The following is a 20,860-nucleotide window of genomic DNA, read 5'->3' as shown; positions in this document are numbered from 1 at the left end:
CCTTTTAAAAAAGTCAAAAGATCTTCAGGAGATTACTCAGTTAGTAGCTAGTATAAAAAAACCCTCATATAAAAAAACCCTCAGCGATGTCTCTAAACACAAGTATGCTGAGTGAAAATACTTGGAATTGTTCCTTTAGTCCGTTACTGTAACAAAAGACAGATGGCTCAAGAAATGCTGTGACTTTCCTGTATGTTCATATGTGAACGCTTGGTAATTATGTTTGACTGAGGTTTGCGGATTATAGCTGGCAGCTAAGGAAGGGACAAAGAGCACTGACTCAATGGGATTAGTCCTACATCATGTAAGGACATCCACCCAAGTGGAACAAAAACCTCATTAACATCTCACGGAAACACTTTTAATTAGCCACATTTTATTCCATTTAAAGCTTATACACATACACAGGAGGCTCTGTAGACCTCTGCAAGGATGCGCAGATAGTTCAGGACTGAAGATTTAAATCAAAGCTGTGGAAACAAAAGATTTTAACTAACATTCAGCCTCCTGTACTTTTCCTCATTGTGAAATTCGGAGTGGAAAAAATAAATATAACATAAAGACAAAGGCTATACCAAGCAGTGACATGAAAAAAAAACAAAAAAAAAAAAACATGCAATTTGAAGTCTGTGTCAATAGAACTCTTATTGTGCATCAAAAAAATGGTGTTTAATTGTGTAACACATTGACTTTGTCCTGTGCAAATGCTTTGTACAATTTTTGTGTGCTCTGGCGGAGTCAAACTACCCCTTTGTATGTTTCTCCTTGCTGCGATTTTTGCAGTCCCTGATCATTTTTCTGCTCTTTTCCCTTTGGGCGTGTTGAGGTGAAAAGCTGGTTAAGGTGTGGAGGGTTATCATGATTGGGCGGAGCAGCAGCAGGCGACTGGATGCAGCGGGGGCAGATACAGCTAATTCCCCCCGAATCCATCCCTAATCCTTTTGTCTGTGCACGTCACCAGGCAGGTACCATTCATATGAGAGCATTAACTGTGTGCATGCTCTCTTTACAAACACATTCTACTGTATTGAGACGAAGCTCGCCTTTCTAGAGGTAGGTTACGCGAGGACAGCAGAGCTCGGAGTGGAGGCTCCGAGAATCAAAGCACTTTCAGAAGCCGAGGGAATGAAATTTTCACTGCGGTCTCACTCCAGTGGGTTCCAGCAGCAGACTGGTGGGGTGCATAGTGGGGGTGGCGCGGGGTTGGTGATGTGGAGGGGTGGGGGGTGGTGGGTCAAAGTGTGCCATGGCTGCAGGAATCACTTGAGAACATGTCAATCTGTGGCAGTGGGCAGTGGCACGGAACTGATTGCCCTCCTAAAACAGGAAGGAAAAAAAAAAAGATTCCCACACACATTCACACCCTAACAATTACAGCTTCTCCACCGCGGTCTCCAGGCTCTTAACAGAGAGGCAGCGGTCATGGAGTGGTGGCTGTGCTGCTGGTCACTTCCCCACAGAACCCAGACTCAGAAACTGCTGGGAAAACAACGCTGATGTATTTCCACTTCCACAGTCTGCGCCAACAGCGCTCAGCCGTTCAGCGGCCTTGTTGTCAGGCAACTGTCATGGAATGAGCAACGGTTCGAGAAAAGACATGTGCGTAACCTCTGCATTCATTTTCCAGGCGAATTGTTTCTCCCAGCGTGTTGTCAGATTCCCAAAAGCAAAATATCAGCACATATCAGACTGGCATTACTGGGAGAACAAAAGATTGTTTCAGTTTGTTATCACCTGTGACTATTGGCTAGAAAGAATGTCAATTTTCTACACCAATTTATCCCACATTGCTTCATGGATGGTTGTTCTATTTGCCTGTCTGTAGAGACACATGTGGCCACACGCACACACACACACAGATGGTTTGTTTTTATAGGCTTCTTTGGCAGGTACTTCCACACGAGTGAGGCACTATTTATAGCACACTATCATTATGGTTGTCCTCAACATGCATATCTCTTTATTATGCTAATGTAGCTGCAAAATTCACAAAGTAATTGCACGTTGCATTTCAGCTTGACTGCATGTCTTTGCACATTAAATCATCAAATAGATGTTTCGTTTCATAAAGAATGAAACCAGCTTTTGTCTGTAATCAGCTGTTTTGTTATGGTGACTCAGTGTCTCTCAAAGAAGAGGGACTCTCTGTTTTTTTTTACCCTCCTATTAGATGCACGACTAAACAAAGCAGGAGACTAATTCTGAACCTTTTCAAAGCTGCAGTAAACTCTCAGTAATTCAGGTGTGAACTGGTGGACGTGGTGTCGTGCTCTCTCCGCACAAACGGAGAGTGAACGACACCATCGCATGTGCTTGTGAAAATGACTGGTGCTGAAGATAATATCTGGATTTTCCCAAGCTGCATCTAATCAGTGACAGATTCAAAAACATACCCAACAAGGCCTTACCAAACACAGAACTGGTGCTTACTGGGTTTTTATTGAATATATTTTATCATATTTATTGCACCATTCTGAGTTCACTTTAAAGGCTGTTTTGCTGAAAATCCAAGTAAATCAGCAGTTTTAGAAATGCTCAACCAGCCCGTTTGGCACCAACAGATCCCCATTCTGATGTTTGTTGTAAATATTACTGCTGAATTTTATGCAGTGCACTCCTATCATATGATGTGGCTGATTTAGATAACTGCATAAACGAGTAGATGTACAGGTGATCCTAATAAACTACTTGATGATGGTGTGTGAATGTGTATGTGTGTTCATATACATAGACGCACACACACGGACAGCATTTCAATTTTTTATAGATTTTTGGGGCGGGGCAAACCATCTAAGTTAACTAAATATTTGGGTCTACATCAGTATAAATACTTAAAATATCAATAAATAATAATTAAATAATATTATAATGGTTGATAAGGTTTGCACAAAATCTCATTATTATTACTGCAGTGAGTCCGCTGAAATATGGCTATCCTGTTTAAAACGCTAATTAGCTGGGGGGTGGAGACTTGAGCAGAAAGGCCTCTAAGGGCAGTCTGTTCAAATTGTCATTTATCATCCGTAAGGTCAGTTTTCTGCTTTTTCTTGTATAGCCATTTCTCACCATTGACCAACGCACCTTTATTATATTGCATGTGGAGAGAGACATTACTAACCCAGCCCTACCTTGCTACCCCCCAAATGTTGCTCATGTACATGAGTATGATATATGTATATAATCCTTTAGCAGATTGGTTGTTCTGTGTTTCTCTATGTCGTAGGATTAAATACACTGTCTACGACTAACAGTCAAAGCAGACATTCAGCTTTAGATACCTTCCCATCCTGCTGTGGTTTCGTGACTGCTGACACAGCGGGTTAAAGCACGACAAGCGAGATGTAGCAAAATCTTTAAAACATATGACATCACGTTTAGAAAAACAAGATTTTCTTCAAGATGGTTGATGAAAAACTATAAATCCATTTTGAGGGCAGCAGTGGGGAAGCCGGTGACATCGATATGTCAGAAATGTGATGTGTCTTAGCTAGTCCCTGTACAGCTACAGCACATCACATGTAAGAGCAAGAAACTGAAAACGCCTACTGACAGTGCTTAGAAAAAATGTCACCGATCTATGTTAATACAAAGTACAGACTTCCAGTGTCTTTATACGTTTTTTTTCTGTATATATGTTTTCTATATTATTTAAGATATTTACAGAGGATAGTTCTGGAAGGGGTCTTCACACACACACACACACACAAAACTACTTATGACCCTTAATAGGCTAGAGACAGTTCTCTATGCTGTAAGAGATTTAGTTGCTTCCTCATCAGTAACTTTATAGTTTATGTTGGCTAAATAACATTTTTCCACATACAAATCATACTGTGTGGCTTTTGCCCTCCAAAGACCAGTGTATGAATCCGGTCAGTGAGCTCTTTGTAGCTAAGTTAAGTATATCCGCTAGCTATTAGCCCCGGAACACATTTGCTTGCCATTCTACAGAGCTAAAACGTTGCACTGGACCCGAAATCTACTAGTGGAAGTGTTTCCTCTCCCCGTGCTCCTCGCTGTACTGTACAGTACGTTTGGACTGTGCTGAGGTGCCTATCTTTTGTGTACAGCCTGGAGCTGAAGCGCTTGACAGTTCATTAAAGAACCGAGAGAACGTCTGTCCTTATTTTTGGATGGCGTGTTGGAGGAGAGGGATTGCACGAGCTGCCAGGAAGCAGCGAGGGGCGGACACAGGGAGCTAAAGTGGAGCTTTTCTCAGCGCTGGCATTGTGTTTCCAGGGGCTTCAAAGCTGTCTGCCCCAGAGCTGCTGCCTCTTGAAGCACTTTGGAGAACGGCTACCTTGATCAAGCGATTGAAGAGACAGATTTATGACGAGCAAAGACTGTTTACAGCTAAGGAGATTCATTTCCTCAGTAGAGAACTTCGGTTAACTTGAGTTCATTTTAGCTAGTACGGTTTTGAGTTGATCAAAATTCGTGTCAGGTCCAACCTTATCTATTTTGGTGCATTCTTCAGTATTTATCATTTGTATATTAAATAATGAAATATTTGTTAGTACGTGTGTGTAAAAAGTGTATCCACAGTTTATTTATTTTTTGACCTGGTCAAGTCTGTATCAGCAAGTCTCCTAACCTTTTAGCATTTAAATAATGCACATTACAGGGTTGACAACAAAACTGCAGAAGTGGGACTTGATAAGTTCATAAAATGGCTATTTTTGGATCACTTATTTTAAGAGTGCCACAAGTAGTGTGTATGTGAAAATGTTTGAAGATGAAATATCTAGAGTTTAGTCTGGACTATATTCTGCATGCCCTCATCTACTGAAAATTCAAATGTGTCGTTTAAGTATTTGCTGATGTGCATTGTTTAATAAATAAGGATAACTATACAAAATGTATAGGGGAGCATACACTATAAAATAGGCCAGAACACTTTCTTTTCTTCCCAATTTATTTTTTTTTTAAGTATTTTTAACTTTTGGTACCTGTTTAACAATTAACATTGAGTTGACCGACCCACTCCATGTTAAGGACGAGTAAGAGGAGAAACACAGCAAAGTGAAACAAAGAAGAACGAGTCAAAGTAAGGGTATGGCGTTAGGTCCATGCAGGAGCAACGGTAGCGAAATGAATGGTTCAGTAGGGAAGAGATGACCCTTTTCTGCTCCCTGAGGCTGCCACACTGTTTTTCTCCGTCAGCATCATCTGTAACCTCCAGCAGAGAGAACGAAAGAGAGAGCGAGAGAGAAAGTTGTTGTAGAGCTCGTCCTCTGCCAGTTTCCTGTGCGGTAGCTGGAGAAGGGGCATGGCAGAACAATGGCGATAATCAGCAGGATAACTTTTGATGGCCTATGAGGTTTGCACTCTGCTTCCTTTATTCAGAGCTGCTAGGAGTGGTGAAATGCTGGCGTTAGAAATCATGAAAGGCAAACTGACAAAAAGGTTTTCTCAGAAACTCTTCTGTTGAATTATGAAGATTCATGTGTTGACTTTAAATTCTTATGTACTTTAATGTGACTTTCTGATGCCATTTCATAGCTGGTTTGGTTCCTCTAAAATTCTTCCTTTCCATGTTTCCTTCAGAATCGAGTCCAATCAAGAAGCAATGCTGCCAGCTGAAAATTAGCTCCAGGAAGCCGTGGAGAGCGTCCAGTGTCCTGCCACGACCAAAGCAGCTTCTCTGATCTGGTAGGCATCTCTGTTATTATTAAAAATATATATAAATAAATTGGGCAAATGAGGAAAAACTTGCTGTGTCATGTGTAGACCTGTTCCAGTTGTTTCTGGTGATATGGAGAGCTTGCATTATTTACATTCCTTTTTTAACCTTACACTTAGCCACTAATAACAGCTCTCATTTAGTGGAGGAAGGTTACAATGAGTGCTTCCAGTGAGATGAAGTTATATTAACGACAAAAAAAGATTAATGTAATTAATAGGAGCTTGCGAGTGAGGGTGGATGTGGGACTCCCCATTTGCAGGGTTATTTCTGCATGAGTGCACAATGGGAAATCACTGGGAGGCAGAAATCGGGCTGCGAGCAGCAGGAGGTCCTGAGGACTACTTAGGGCCGGATGACTGATTTGGGTTTCAAATCGGCAGAGATGCTTCAGCTTTTGGTAGCCTCTTGGAATAATTTCAAGAGCTCCCCAAATCCCGGAGCTATATTGAAAGTATTCTTGGAATTGGTTACAATTCATATTTTTCCCCGTCCGGTTCTAAATTTGTTTCTCATTTAAAGTAAATACTGGGTCTAAGCTCCACTTGCTCTCATCACCCTGGGAATAAATGTGCACCACTTGAAGGGACACAAGCACCAGAGAGGATTTGTTTGCTCATTCAGAGCTGGTGTGGAGGGGGACGTGTGTGAGGATGGGGGCGTCCATAAGTGCACTTGAGCTGCTGAGCCAGGCCAGTGCCGCTGTGAGTCAGGTGCACACATGGCTATACACATGCGCTTACAGATGCACAGCGTATGTGGAAATTCTAAATATGTTAGCTTGAAGTCTGTCATAAAGATTCAGGGTGGTTTGGTGCGACCCCTCACCTGTAACACTTTATTTTGTTGTAAGAATAGACCTTTATACCTTTGTATTCTAACACTTTATACCTTTGTAAATGATTAATAAACTCTTAACAGAGTACCAGTAACACATTTGTAACTACATATCAGTGCAGTGAAACATCTGAATACAGATAAATGCATTGAAGATGTGCTTTGACTTCCATTAAAAAAAAAAAAAAACTAACCCTGCCTTACCCAAAACCTAACCCTAACCGTGGTCCTAATTCCTAACCCTCATCCTGGTCTTAACTGTAACCTTAAACTCAACCCAAAACCTAATCCTAACTCTAACCTCAACCCAAAGCCTAACCTTAATTCCAACCCAAAACCTAATCCTAACCCTCATCCTGGTCCTAACTCTAACCTTAATCCTCATCCTTACCCTCATCCTGGTCCTTACCCTAACCTTAACCTCAACCCAAAACCTAATCCTAACCTCAACCCACAGCCTAACCTTAATCTCAACCCAAAACCTAATCCTAACCCTCATCCTGGTCCTAACTTTAACCTTAATCTCAACCCAAAACCTAATCCTAACTCTAACCTCAACCCAAAGCCTAACCTTAATCCCAACCCAAAACCTAATCCTAACCCTCATCCTGGTCCTTACTCTAACCTTAATCTCAACCAAAAACCTCATCCTTACTCTCATCCTGGTCCTTACCCTAACCTTAACCTCAACCCAAAACCTAATCCTAACCTCAACCCACAGCCTAACCTTAATCTCAACCCAAAGCCTCATCCTTACCCTCATCCTGGTCCTAACTATAACCTTACCCTCAACCTAAAACCTAATCCTAACCTCAACCCACAGCCTAACCTTAATCTCAACCCAAAACCTCATCCTTACCCTCATCCTGGTCCTAACTATAACTATACCCTCAACCCAAAACCTAATCCTAACCTTATATAGGATGTGGAGGATGAGGCCATGGCCTGCATTATCTGTTAGATGATCAGTGATTTCTCAGATGAACATCTACAGAACTCCAGACACTCCAAATAAAGTGAAAAACAACTGAGATTATAAACAAATTTTATTTATTAGTTAATTAAAAGCCTCTTGATAATTTACAGAATGTATTCAGATGCTTCACTGCTGCTGCATCATTGAGATGTTACTAAGAGTCTGATGAGTGTTTATTTCATCTAAAAAGGACCACTCAAAATAAAGTGTCACCCTATTTGTTAGTGTAGTATGTTAGAAGTGTATGGTTTGTGATGCAGCCACTTTGCCACTGCCCACAGAACCACCTGTAAACACCACTGCAGTAAATAGTTCTGAGAGGACATAGTTTTGAGCGTGCAACTTTTGTTCCAAGTTTGTCATGTGTTTTTGCAGTTCTGATTTATTAATACACCGACTTTTCCTTCTCATCCAAACGTTTTAGCAACATGCATGATGTTATTAGCATTTTCAAAATTCATGATATAAGTGGATGGAAAATACTTTTAATTGTTTTAAGTTTTAAGAAGGTTTTGATCTTGTATGCATTTTCAAACGGCAGCTAGGCCATCTTTACGGCAAAGTAGTCCACAAATAAATTATTATTTATTTTTTTGGATTTGCTATTGTTTCACAATTATCAACATAGCACATAAAACTTTGGAGAATGGTTTAGATGTGCTGGCAGGCATTTTTGAACTGTTCTGTTAACGCAATAAAGCAGACATCAATAACAAGAAACCCTTGCTACATTTTATTGCCTAGGCATTTATTTGGAGGAACTGTGTTTGAGGGATACAAGCAAGTAGTGTTAGTTGAAGGTCCATGTTTGAGAAGGAACAGAAGATGCTGAAGCCATTGAGGTTTGTGTTTCTGAAGGAGCAGGAGATGGGAGTGGGACAAGGTCATTAGGATTCTGATGGAGTGTTGGCGTCTGGTGGTGCAGAGCCATGCTTGGCTGCATGGCACGGTAGGGCAGCACAGTGGCCATTAAGGCAGCTGGGTTTGGGGGTCAGGGCCCATGGAGGGCACTGCTGGGAGCATGCGTCAGGCTTCACTCCAATGAGTACCCTGGGCAGGTGGTCTATGGGGGGACAGCGGGCTGGAAGACCAGGACAAATTGGCATAGGGAGGCTCATTTCCCAAGCCCAGCATGAGGGACAGCATAGTGACTCAATGAATGGGGGGTGGAAAATACAAAAGCAAAGACTCCCAAGGGCACCTGAGTATGAGTGATGATTTAGAGGAGAGGTCAGTCGTTTGTACTGTTCCCACATACTCTATGCACTGGTCACTTCCCTGCACCAGCTGTGCTTCATAGAAAAGGGCAAGGGCTACAGGTCCAAGCACTTTGTGTTTAAGTGGACATTTTTACACACAGACAGCCACATTATCACAAACATTGACAAACATAAGCATGACAGATGACGGTTCAACAACCTTAGTTTTATTTATGTATTTATTTATTTATTTATTGTTAACAGAAGGCATATATATGGAAACCTTTACAAAGTCTGTATTATCCTGAATAAGTATGAATAAGGTATTCCTGAATGGTGCAGCTATCTAAGCGTTGGCCTGAGCATTGGGAAATTTAATAATAATTAAAATAATTAATTAAATATTAATTCCACCACCATCCATCGGCCGGGATAATTGTCTTTCTTGCTCCTCCATCACTCAGAACTGACATAACAGAATTGATAGCTAGGATTCTTCTCCAAGCATGTTCAGCTGTCCAATGATATTGCGTCAGTGGAAGTTCAAAGAAGAGCTGATGTCTGGCATCATGTGACTGAATAAATCACATGCTTGCCTTCCCCCTCACAGCACTGGTAGCATTGTGTGTAACTCTTGACTAACGAGTGGAAATATAAATATATATAATATAATATATAATATATTTCCACCCATTAGTCAAAAGTTACACACAATGCTACCAGTCATACACGTGTCAGCAGAGCCTAATGTCACCATATCCAATGGCAAGTGTCAGCTAGAGGTGTATAAAGATGGCTAAGCAATGGGCTGTGGAGCTTTATCTCTTGATTTTGAAATGAGTTGGAGTGGCTTTGGTTAAAGGCAGTCAGATCCTCACAGCAATGTTCCAACTATGTTCCAACTACTGTGAAGTCTTCCCAAAACATTAGGGGCTGCTACTTACTTGCTACTTAAACGAAGGTGTATGCTTCTTCAAGCCACAGTGACAAAAGTCAAGTGTGTAAAATGAGTAGTGAATAGAGTAAGTGGACTAGTGTAGGATATTTTACAACAAAGGCATTGATTCCAGTGTAAGACAGACCTATTTTGTCTGTACAATTAGGACGTTTTTATTTCAGCAAAGACTGATGACTGTATTGTATAAGAAAGCCAAGGCTGTATTGGTCTGTGCAATGTGAGAAAAATCAGTGTACCGTGTACTTTGTCCTTGGTGTGACTGCGTTTTTGTATTGTGTTTTGATTCAGCGTGTGACAGTTACTGATAGTAAAGTTTTCTGACACTGAAGGTGGTATAGGGTTTATTCTGAAGAATAAAATTCAGAAAGCCGCAATTGCTGAAGCACACTTTTTTTTTTATTTATCCGGTATTCTCTGCTTCTTATTTCAATAAGTAACCTTGGAAATTCAGTTTCTAGAGTAATGTTTTATGTGCAAGGGTTCGCCGTTTTGGATTGATAACGCATTGCAAATGAAGCTTTTCTCCTTCATAGAATTTGGTAGGATAATGACAATGATAAAGAAGGGTGAGTGGGTGGAGCAATGGGTTGGGGTATGTTGCTTTGCGGTCATAGCAGACACTGTTTTCCAGAGGCACATATTCTTATGAACGCTTGTTCCACACATGTGTCAGCAGGGCCGGGCATTACTCTCGGTAGGTCCATGCATGCCTGCATGTGATTTAGGGAGACAGCGGGTGTGTGAAATGTGTATTTCCCCCACACACCCTTGCCAAAAGATGACACATGCCCTCTATACATCAGTGGCCAGGGATACAGTGGTTGACACCTATTCATCTCCCCAAGACCTGTCTGCATGTTTTTAAAGGCTGTTAAAGTGGCATCCATCAGAACAGGTGAAATTCAGCGTGCAGCAGCCATTCTCTGAGTAGCAGCAGCCCTGAAACTGGCTATCAAAAGGGAGCGGCTGAGGCTGCCATTCATTCCCAAATCGAGTGACCAATCACTGGAAAGACATGACTGCAGCACACATCACGCTGCCTTTACATAGTGGTTATGAAGTAAACAAATTGTTCAGTTGAGTCATATTGTTGTTGTCCCCCCCCCCCCCCCATCGTCCTGAGAATATCCAATAGATGACAACTTTATTAAGCAGAGGCAGATTTATTTTTGAAAGCGCTCATTTCAGTAATACATTTTTTATTCTGAAGGACAATAATGCTATCAGTCTTTTTTCTTGCAGGCATGGAACTGTTGATATGTGGGCGGTGGGGTATAAATCTCATCTCTGCTGTCAAAAAGAGTCTGACCTGTCCATGCCTGTGCAGGCACACAGTGCCTGTATATCTGCGTAGTGCATACCCCCCCACACACACTCTTTTACGTTAAAGCAGTGGTTCTTTATTTGAAATCTGCTTCTGTCTGATTGAAACACCCTCAGGTTGTATCTCTCAGACATTTCATTCATAATCATTTGTTTGTTCAATGTGCCATCTAGTGCACAAAAACTCTGACTCCATCTCATAAAGAGAGAATTTTTCCCCCCTCTGTCGCAGCAAGCTCTCAGTTGATAGCAGAGAGTCCTTAAGGGCATACAGTGGCAGACACACACAGTTTGCTTCTAATGATTGCATTCCCACGATGTGTGTGCTTTTTCTCGCTGAGCTCCTCCAACAACCTATAGAAGCATGTATGTGATTATAGTATAGGGGTGGACCTAATATCACATGTTCATGATACACGATGCAGAGCATGACAAGCTTTTCTGCAGTGTTTTTTCACTCATTTTTAAAAATAAAAATAATTTCCTATACCTGCTAATTTACTTAAAGGAACTGTTGCAGCCTGGGTTGCTTTTTAAATGAGACAGTATGGCACAGCCGTAAAACAGATCAGAACAGATGTCATTTATATATATATATATATATATATATATATATATATATATATATATATATATATATATATATATACACTCCTTTTAATGAATGCATTCAACTACTTTAAGTTGCACCCGTTGCTGACATAGACGCAGACACACATATATACACCCATCTTGTATTTTACCTGTAGAGAAGTATTGCAAATAGAATAGGACTCTCTGGAGTTGATAAACATAAAATTATTATTATCATGCCTAATTCCAGGCATTGCGCTGTAGAGCACTGGAACTGGGTTTCCTGGAATAATGGAGCTCCATCCAATACTTTTGGGATGAATCGGGGGTAAGGTGGGGTGGTGATCATCCAACATGCTCGCCTCACTAAATGCAATCTGTACAAATTCTCACAGCAATGTTTCAAGATCTTGTTTTCTACAGTGGAGACAGTTACTCCAACAAAAGCACGATAAACTCTTCTTTAATAGCCTTGATTTGTGAAGAAACGATGAACGAGCAGGTGTCCCAATACTTTTGTCCTTGTACTGTGTATTAGTCTTAAATACACAGTACACAAAACAACTATTTGTTCAACTCAAGACTGCTGAATTCTAAAAATAAAGGGATAAATAGAGGTTGGAAAATGGGCTGGTAAAATTAATTTATTGAGTGTTTTGGCACAAAAACCCAAACAGACACTGTAAGTGGACCCCAAGGAAAATAATAAAATACTGAACAAATGTAGGACATGGCACCTTAAAGTACTGACACTATCCTTGACATGCTCAACAAAGCTTACCGTGACATAATTTATCAATTTAATGAAGCATATCATCATATCCCACACCCAGTGTTAATATATCCAGTTCAGACAGACTCCGGAGTCTATTTTAAGATGTTTTGACTACATTGACTGGAAGCTGTAAAGCTATACTGAATTTATTGGAAGCTATACTGTCCTACTCAGTCTGTTCTATGCTATGGTTCAGCTGGCTATCAAGAGAGTGTTTGTTCACAGTCTAAATGGCACACAGATCTTATTCTCCTCACTATCTCCATCCAGGTCAATGACTGTCTGTGGCTAATCCCTACTTGTCGAGCCTCATGTTCAGGCATTAGTGGCAATTAAACATGGAGTTTGGCTCCAGATGTGTGGCTAAATGTGGAGTGGAGAATTGGCTGGGGCTCACTGGCACCCATGTGGCCAGACTCTTCGTCAGCTCCCTGCCAAGCAGATCCTCTTGAGCGTATTCCTTCACTGAAACTTACACCCGGAGTAGATACAGCAACCTCGCACGCACTCACACACATTCCCATGAAGCCTAGGCCCACTCATGCAGCGTGGCTCGCAGTCACAGCCTGTTCCACTGGCAGCCCAACTGCTGACGCCGTCACCTGTCTTTGTGGATGAAGGTGATTGTGTTAGCACAGTCGTGCTGAGGAGCTGGCACATCTCACCCACATTAGTCCTGGAGAAAAAGAGGCAATGCCTGCACCATCACTCCTTAAACCTCTGCTTTCTGTGGGGACTGAAGGCGAAAGCCATTGATTATACTCTGACTTAATGTGTAGAAGTGCGCAATATGACACTAAGATGACATGTTAATGTGTCCACTATTAAATCAGTTTTTTGGACTGTGTAGTCAAAGACCAGTACTACAAACATACAGAATGACTGCTTGTATCATAAAAAAAAAGACTTGCGTTTATATATCAATTATAAACAGCTAATGTATTACAGCTTATTACTGTGCCGTTTATGCAGTGTTTTCTTATCCTTTTTTATAGTTTGTGCAAAAGTTAAATTGATCATTGTATATAATTTTCTCATTATTTTAGATGTAGCACTGCTGCCTTACTGATCTATTATTTTATTCATTCCACGTTTTGTATTGCTATATTTTTGCCATTTTCACGCTACCACCTTGTACTGGTACTTATAATTAAGTTGTATGTGTGTGGCATGAAGTTAATCAGACACCTATTATCATTTTACTGTATGTACAGTACATGATTTAAGCAAACAAGTGTGTTTCTTGTTTTTTGGAAAAATGGTCACAGTCAAGCAGCAGTGTCCTGCATTTTATCTGCATTAATTACCATCCAAAATCCGAAGCCTCCCAGATGTAGTGTAATAGGGCTGTGTGCTGCCTCTAACAAACACCCTCAACCCAAAAACTCATTAGAAAAAATGAAGCCACAGCATTTGGTGCTTATGCGGTAGGTTGTAAACATATTAAAAATTAAATTGCACCTACAGGCTTTGAAGATGCATTTTTAATTTGCAATCTCTCAACTTTTATTTAGGATCACGCTTTCATGACGAGATAAACTTAATTTATGAAGTGATTTTAAAGCTTGTAATTGGAAATTAGGTCAGTTATATGATTTCCTGACTGCTTTAAATGGTACTACGCAATGAGTCCACTCATTTTTTTAATTTAAGGTAAAGATCAGATCTACTTAACTCTGGAGAACTATTGTATCATGTGTGTTTGTTTATCGTATGGTATGAAGATTAATGTAGGTAGAAGGTTATGCAGGTCATTCAAGACCTTCCATCAGTTTGGAAGGTGTGTCAGATCTATAGATATTAAATTAGCTTTAAACTAAAGTATCTTTTTTCACTTTAATGTATAATATGAGAAATATTAGTGCTCATTAAAATTCCCCAACTAAATAACCTGTTTTGAAAATAGCCTGTGTTATAGTATTTTTATTTGTTTGTGTTTTTTGGGGAATTTATACTTTTAACAAATTCCAAGCTCTAGCTGATAACGTACTGTAGCTGTGCAGTGGAGTGCACTGAGCTTGTTTGATTTTCTAAGGGGGAAACTGATTGGGAGCAATTAAACCATTGGAAGTTTATGAAGTCCCTGTTGTGTGTTTCGGGATCATGTCGTTGTGTGGCACTTAACAGATGTTCTGACTAGAGTGTTGTTTGCAGTCCTCATAGCCCCGTTTTTATGCACCCTTTTACAACTATGGAGTCCGTGTTTACGAGCACGAGTGTTTATGGCGACAATTTTCAGGTGAGTCTTCCAACAAAATGTGCAATATGAGGACTGACGTGCTCACTTTTCCGCACAGCAGAGAGTAATTTAAGTGGGCACAGATGTGACTTTGGCAGGAGCCAGACCCAACAAACAGGCCAGGAGTAAGCTGCCCAGTTCCGTTTCAATTCAGTCAGACTTGAAATGCATCTAAAGCTAGATGTCAAATTCAATGTCATGATATTTTCTAAATATATCACAATTATACTGATAATACTTAATTATTTCATTAAATGAAGTTAATACATTAATTACAGTTGGCCTAATAAAGTCAATGCGCAAGTGATTCCTCATTTGGCTGCTTTTAGAAGAATAGCTTCTTTTGTTTGAGCTGTTTGAATCGCAAATTTAAAAGATAATATGTTCATGGTTTTCTTTATTAGATTTTTCTTTGTAAGGCTGCTTGAATTTATTACTGACACCCTTACCTCAAACCCACCCCTTTCCCTGGACTGGTAGCCCTGTCTCCTGGGGCTTGCGCCATATGGACAGCAGTGAGCAGGCAGCAAGAGCATGCGAGCAGACGCCGGCCACAGTGCTCTTCTTTGGCACAGGTGGCACCGTGGCACCGGCTTAGGCCGACACATCCAAGAGAGTGCTGCTTAGTCAGCCCACTTTCTCTCCTGAGGAGCCCAGAGCCCTCACACAGGGCCGGGGCTAATGCTGCCAGCACACACCCACCTGAAGACCAGAGCAAAGCAAGCACAGAGTGCATCGTCTTCTTGCAAAACCAGCAAAAACACCATGCAGGCATTCGTCAAGGGGGAAAATCTCTGATTGAATTCCTTTGCTTTTCTTTAAGAAATGATTCTGTGTAAGCAATTCAATCCCGAATTCAATCAGTTAACCATTTGTTTAGCTTACTTTACAAATATGTTGAGTACACAAATGTAACTGATAATTAACTAAGTATAGATGATACCATCAGTACACAGCCTTTTTTGCATCTGTAGATTTTAAAGTGGCTCAATTCTTATTTTGTCCAAAACAATGAGGATTAATCTTGTTAATATTTAGATTAATACGTCATACAGTGTCCTGAACAATGCATTTGACTCTAACAATCAGCATTTTTTTCATTTTGAACATGATACACTGATGAAAAAGGGGTGGTTAAACTGGATTTTGGAATTCTATACGACTGCAATTTTTTACCATCCTAACATTCATACAAATTAATCTCATAAATGATTATTAATATATTAATATAAAGGAATATTTTTATTATATTAAAACTTCCCATTGATCATTGTTCATTGCATCTTGCTCGGATGCCTGAGACCTTTTGCAATTATCAGGGAAGACTACTGATGAATGAGGCATTTATAGAATCGTGCTGTGACCCATGAACAAGTTCAAATCTGCTGTATATTTTGTAGCAGCCATTTGCACCATAGTATTCCCTACATCTGTTGTGCGTCACCTTGGTCCTTTATGCTGGGCTTGGCATGTGCTCTGGGCAGATGCCATTACACAAAAGGACATGCGGTATTGATAAGGGAGAACGGTAGTTCGCGGCCGTGCTCATGGGCCGCACATTAATAAGGCTAACACTTGGCCGGTTCAGCGTCCCTCCTGCAGTTTGCACTCCTGCCATCGCTCTGGGGGAAATTTAGACATCACTTTTTATGTCCCCACCCCCCTCCTCAGACACCTCCACTTATGAACCCTGCATACAAATGCTTGGAGGTGCTGTCCTGATTGATGGCAATTAGCATTTGGTAATGATAACAGATGTTTGTGGTGCCAGGAGGCTGGTACCTGCCGCCCACTCTGCCATCTGCCATGGGCATCGGGGGCCTGGCATGCAGGCTGGCTGGCACGGGATAGCAGGGAGGGGATAGAGGGAGGAGAAGAGGAGGAGGAGGGGTGTGTTACATTGTAGTCTCCCCCTCTATTTGACTTGAGAGCCGGGCCTCTCTGCAGGGCGTATCCGGTGTGTGCCGCATCACCTGATGCTGAGTGGATTTGGACAGGGCGTATGTGCTTTGTGGGCATGTTTTCATTATTACGTGTCTCCTGAGATCGGGGCGAGAAGTGTGAATGATGGCATTTTTAGATACCCGCAATACTTACTTCATCTTTTGGACCTGTACCATGCATACTGCTGATAAGAGTAGAAAGCACTTACAAGGTGAACCTTTCAGATGACATTCGATTTAATATTAATTAAATGGTGATTCAGCTTCAATTAGTGAAAAATATTTTACATTTAGATAAGTATTTCAAAGACAAATGTGAAAACCTTGTAAAGGTAGTTTTTCCATTTTTACATGGCATGAATATTTTAATGATAAATGGACCAAGATTAAAAGTCATTCAACTTTGAAAAAATGTTCATCCTTCTTTTATGAAGTGCCGGTTTCATTTAGGGTGGGCAGTGCGGCAAAATATAACCCATTATCAGCCATAACATTAAACCACCAGACCAATATGGAGTATATATCCTCTTGCGCTGCCAAAACAGCTCTGACTTACTGAGGCATGGACTTCACAAGACCTCTGAAGGTGTCCTGTGGTATCTGGCTCCAAGATGGTGCCAGCAGATCCTTTAAGGATTTACATGTCCTGTAAGGTGTGAGGTGGGGCCTTTGCGGTTCACACCAGTGAGCCTTGGCTCCTATGACCCTCTCGCCAGTTTACTGGCTGTCCTTCCTTGGAACGTACTAACCATATCGGAAACATCTCACAAGACCTGCCGCTTTAGAGAAGTACTGGCCGTTCATCTAGCCATCACAGTTTGGCCAAAGTGGCTCAGATCCCTGTCCTGCTTCAAACACAGCCTCAAATGCTTTAGTACTGACATAGTTCTCATCACAGTAAGGAAACCCTTTTGGTGCAATAGAGAGCCATTTTTCATCATAGAGAAGAGCTGTTTTATCAGACAAAGAACTTAGAATTTAGGCATTATGGTTCTTTTGGTTGTCTTGGTTCTAAATACAACCTTTTCTATTTGGAATGATGCATGCAGTTGTTCAGTGTTCCTTAAAGACTGATAATAGGACTATACTGAACTATAGGAATATACAGTGCATATCCTTACCTTGTAGCTCATGGTTCAGGTGTTTACACAAATATCTGTTGTGCAACCTTGTGTCCTCACAAAGCACACCTGCTTGCTGATAGAAAACGTCCTTGGCAAATCTCTTTTCATTAATTTTATTTGCTTGCTCTTTGACCAAGGAGTTTTTACAGGAGAATATTGAAGCTGTTTCTTCAATAACAGCGTCGACCTGGGTGAGTGCCGGGGAGACACACTTTTTTTGAGAAATTAAACTAAAGTTAGCTTAACCTCCCATCATCTGTCCTCAAAGGACTGAGAAAAAAGATAGGAAGAAGCTTTCAGTGTAGACTTTGATTGGGCTTTTTTCTTTTTGCTTATGTCAACTGATTTTATTTCTTCTCACTGACAAAGCATTCATTTTGTATGCTACTGTCAGTTCAGCCCCCTCCCCTCTGTGTCTGTGAGAGCTCTTTTCCAGCACACATTGCTCTCCCAGGTCTCTAATGTCTTGATCAAACCTGCTTGAGATAAGCTGCATTCAGATGTGCACAAAGTCACAAGGAGTCAAAATACTTAAGTTTCACTCTCAGATGACGCCAGAGTTGAACCCACAGAATTGTCATGGCATCCCACACATTAACCTCTTAAACTCCACGGAAGTGCGAGTTGTTCTATGGTTATTCTCATGCCTATAACCTTAATATAACTCGGGCAGCTCCCACTGTTTTCCATGTTATTATGCATGTATTTCTATGTAATAATAACCTCTAAACTATAGAAACTGTCTGACGTTTCAGGGTTTAAAATAAAGGTGCCAACAGAAGTTCTGTGAAGCGCTGCCACAGATGGTTGTTGTTTGTCAAGAAGATATGAGCGTATTTGTAAAGTTTTAGGCGCTCATAATGTAAATGTTGGCAATGGGGCTCCATGATATTGGAGGAAACTGACATTTCAATGTCTAAATCTTTTAGATAGTAATCCACAATACTGGATTGTTCACCAGATTTCACCAGAGGTCAACTGAAATCCATGGTCCAACATGTCATGTTATTAATAATGTCTTCTATGTATTCAAGATTGGAGTAAAATCAATTCTATTGGGCAGCTATAATCTCCCCATTGGTAGATGTGTCAGGGAGAATGAGACCGGTGCAGAATTTTGATTGGTGTAAGCAGCAAAAAAGTTGTAGACGTGTTTGATATACTTGATATGACATTGCAGCTGACATTGCACGTCCTGTGATGTGACTATTGCACATGCACACATTGCAATGGCGATGCTGAAACAATATATTATGCAGCCCTAGTTGGCAACATAGTGGTCACACATGCCAGCATATTTTAGTTTGTTACAGTACTGGGTTTTTTTGATTACCCACTGTTGAAAATGTTCTGATAATGTGAAGATAATTGTGTAAGCATTGTAAGTATATGCAGTTTTGCGAGTTGTGTGACAAACATTACTGAGCCAAGTGAACTATATTTATTTATTATTATGTACTAGATTGTGTGATGTCTCTCTCTCACTGTATGGCAGGTTGTGTAGGTTTAGGCTGCATTGTCCCACATGCTGCTCTCTCGCCTGCATCCACTGTTGTCTGTCACATTCACTCAAGAGAGAAACATGTCATGTGCATCCCGCCCTCTCAGGGAAAAGCTGAACTGTGTAACATTCTCACTTTCACAAGTCTCACTCGCTACTGATTGAGATTTGGCTGTGTAAAATCAATACTCTAATCTATAGCCTATTCCCCCTCAATAAGCCTCTTTTCTGACAGTGCACAGGTAAAGGTGACCCCCGTGAGTCATTGGTATTAATAACCCTAGCTGGCACATGAAATATATGGACTGCAGTCAGTCTTAGTTCTTGTGGATGAAGCCCGCCCCATGCCTCCTCCCTTAATACGTTGTTAGATGTTGCAAAGTACACAGTGTATTAGTGCAAATATTGACTTGGGCAAATTGAGTCCACATGGAAGACAGTGGTGCTTGCGTTTAAGGTCATAAATGCGCAGATTGCCATGCAATGATGTAATGATGAATTCCTGAATCCTTTTTTTTTAACATTTCATTTGCATAGTTTGCTTGTGTTATTCATTAACGGTTTGCATTTTATATACTAGGAATTAGCGAATCAATTCAAAGTATTGAGGGTGACTTCAAATTGACTTTGGTTTTATTTGACTTCATTTACATTTCTCAGCATGGAAAGTAAACCAACTCTGTAAACACGCTCGGATGAAGGAGTTCTTCAGCTGTCTGTCAAAAATGTAATTAACACACATTATTCTTTCAAAAATTCATAACCTTGAGCTGAGACATACAAATGAGGTTTGAAAAGGATGATTTATAGTGTTAATATGACACAGATGAAATGAGTGTGCTGGCACCACAGTTTAAGTGCATGAAGTCTGTGCCATTTAATACACTGTTCAGTTCATTTGTCAAAATGTTTATTTGTCACACACCTAGTCATACACTTGTTGGGTGGCATTGCATGGTATTTCTGTACATATTGACATGGGAAAATCGAGTCCACTTGAAAGAGAATGACATCTGCCGTAGATATGATTTTGTCATAAGAACAACATCAGCGTTGCCACACCATGAAGACCAACAAGCTTCAATACGACTCCCTGTGCTGAAAGCTGTGCTGGAACTCATTAGGGATGCGTACCGAAGTCACTAAGGGAAGACAATCTCTGACCTCTCTGGAGCTGACAGTCAATAAGCACATTTTTGGTGGGATTTGCAAACAGCCATGACTCGAGGGGGAGGTCTCCAAGGTGCTTGTAGGACCAGGTTACAAATGACTGCCATCTCTAATCTAGGAATTACAGTGGAGTGACACAATACATCTTGAGCCTCGGTGGAACATGCAGTGGCTAATTTAATCTTGTAACATGAAGATTATTTTTGATTGGAATGGAGTTTGATCTGTTTGTCCCTTTAATTTGGCTCTAACCGGCTGACATTTTCACAGTATTTAATAAAAGCTGCACTCGATTCACGGCCGGGTGACAATCTTTTATTTACTCGGTGTGGATAAAACCATTAATTCATGGTAATTAATGAGTGAAGTGTGGAGGGCGCGGGTACAGCCGCATCCGCTGGGAGGCTTGGGGGAACAGACTCATTCATCTCGATTAGACACACTTAGCTTCTGCCTCCCTAGTGTGGCTTTTCCATTTTAATACCAGCTAGCCTCTCCGTGCCTTAACATGGTGTTCTCCAATCACCATTCTTCAACCAGTACCATTGTGCCTGAGGAC

The 20,860-nt window shown here is 40.9% G+C and overlaps 1 protein-coding gene across 6 annotated transcripts in view; it reads left to right on the top strand.

Annotated features, from left to right (window-relative positions):
- rbfox3a (RNA binding fox-1 homolog 3a) overlaps positions 1-20,860 on the top strand; it is a 444,039-nt gene that overhangs the window by 59,000 nt on the left and 364,179 nt on the right. For all 6 annotated transcript variants that reach the window (XM_072666971.1, XM_072666970.1, XM_072666968.1 and 3 more), the window contains one exon: positions 5,548-5,652. The gene's annotated coding sequence lies outside the window, so the exon portion shown is untranslated. The remainder of the gene's footprint in view (positions 1-5,547; positions 5,653-20,860) is intronic.

This window comes from Salminus brasiliensis, chromosome 22 (assembly GCF_030463535.1).
Source record: "Salminus brasiliensis chromosome 22, fSalBra1.hap2, whole genome shotgun sequence".
NCBI lineage: Eukaryota > Metazoa > Chordata > Actinopteri > Characiformes > Bryconidae > Salminus > Salminus brasiliensis.
The sequence above is the reverse complement of the archived record's forward strand: the minus strand, read 5'-3'. Positions and strand labels throughout refer to the sequence as shown.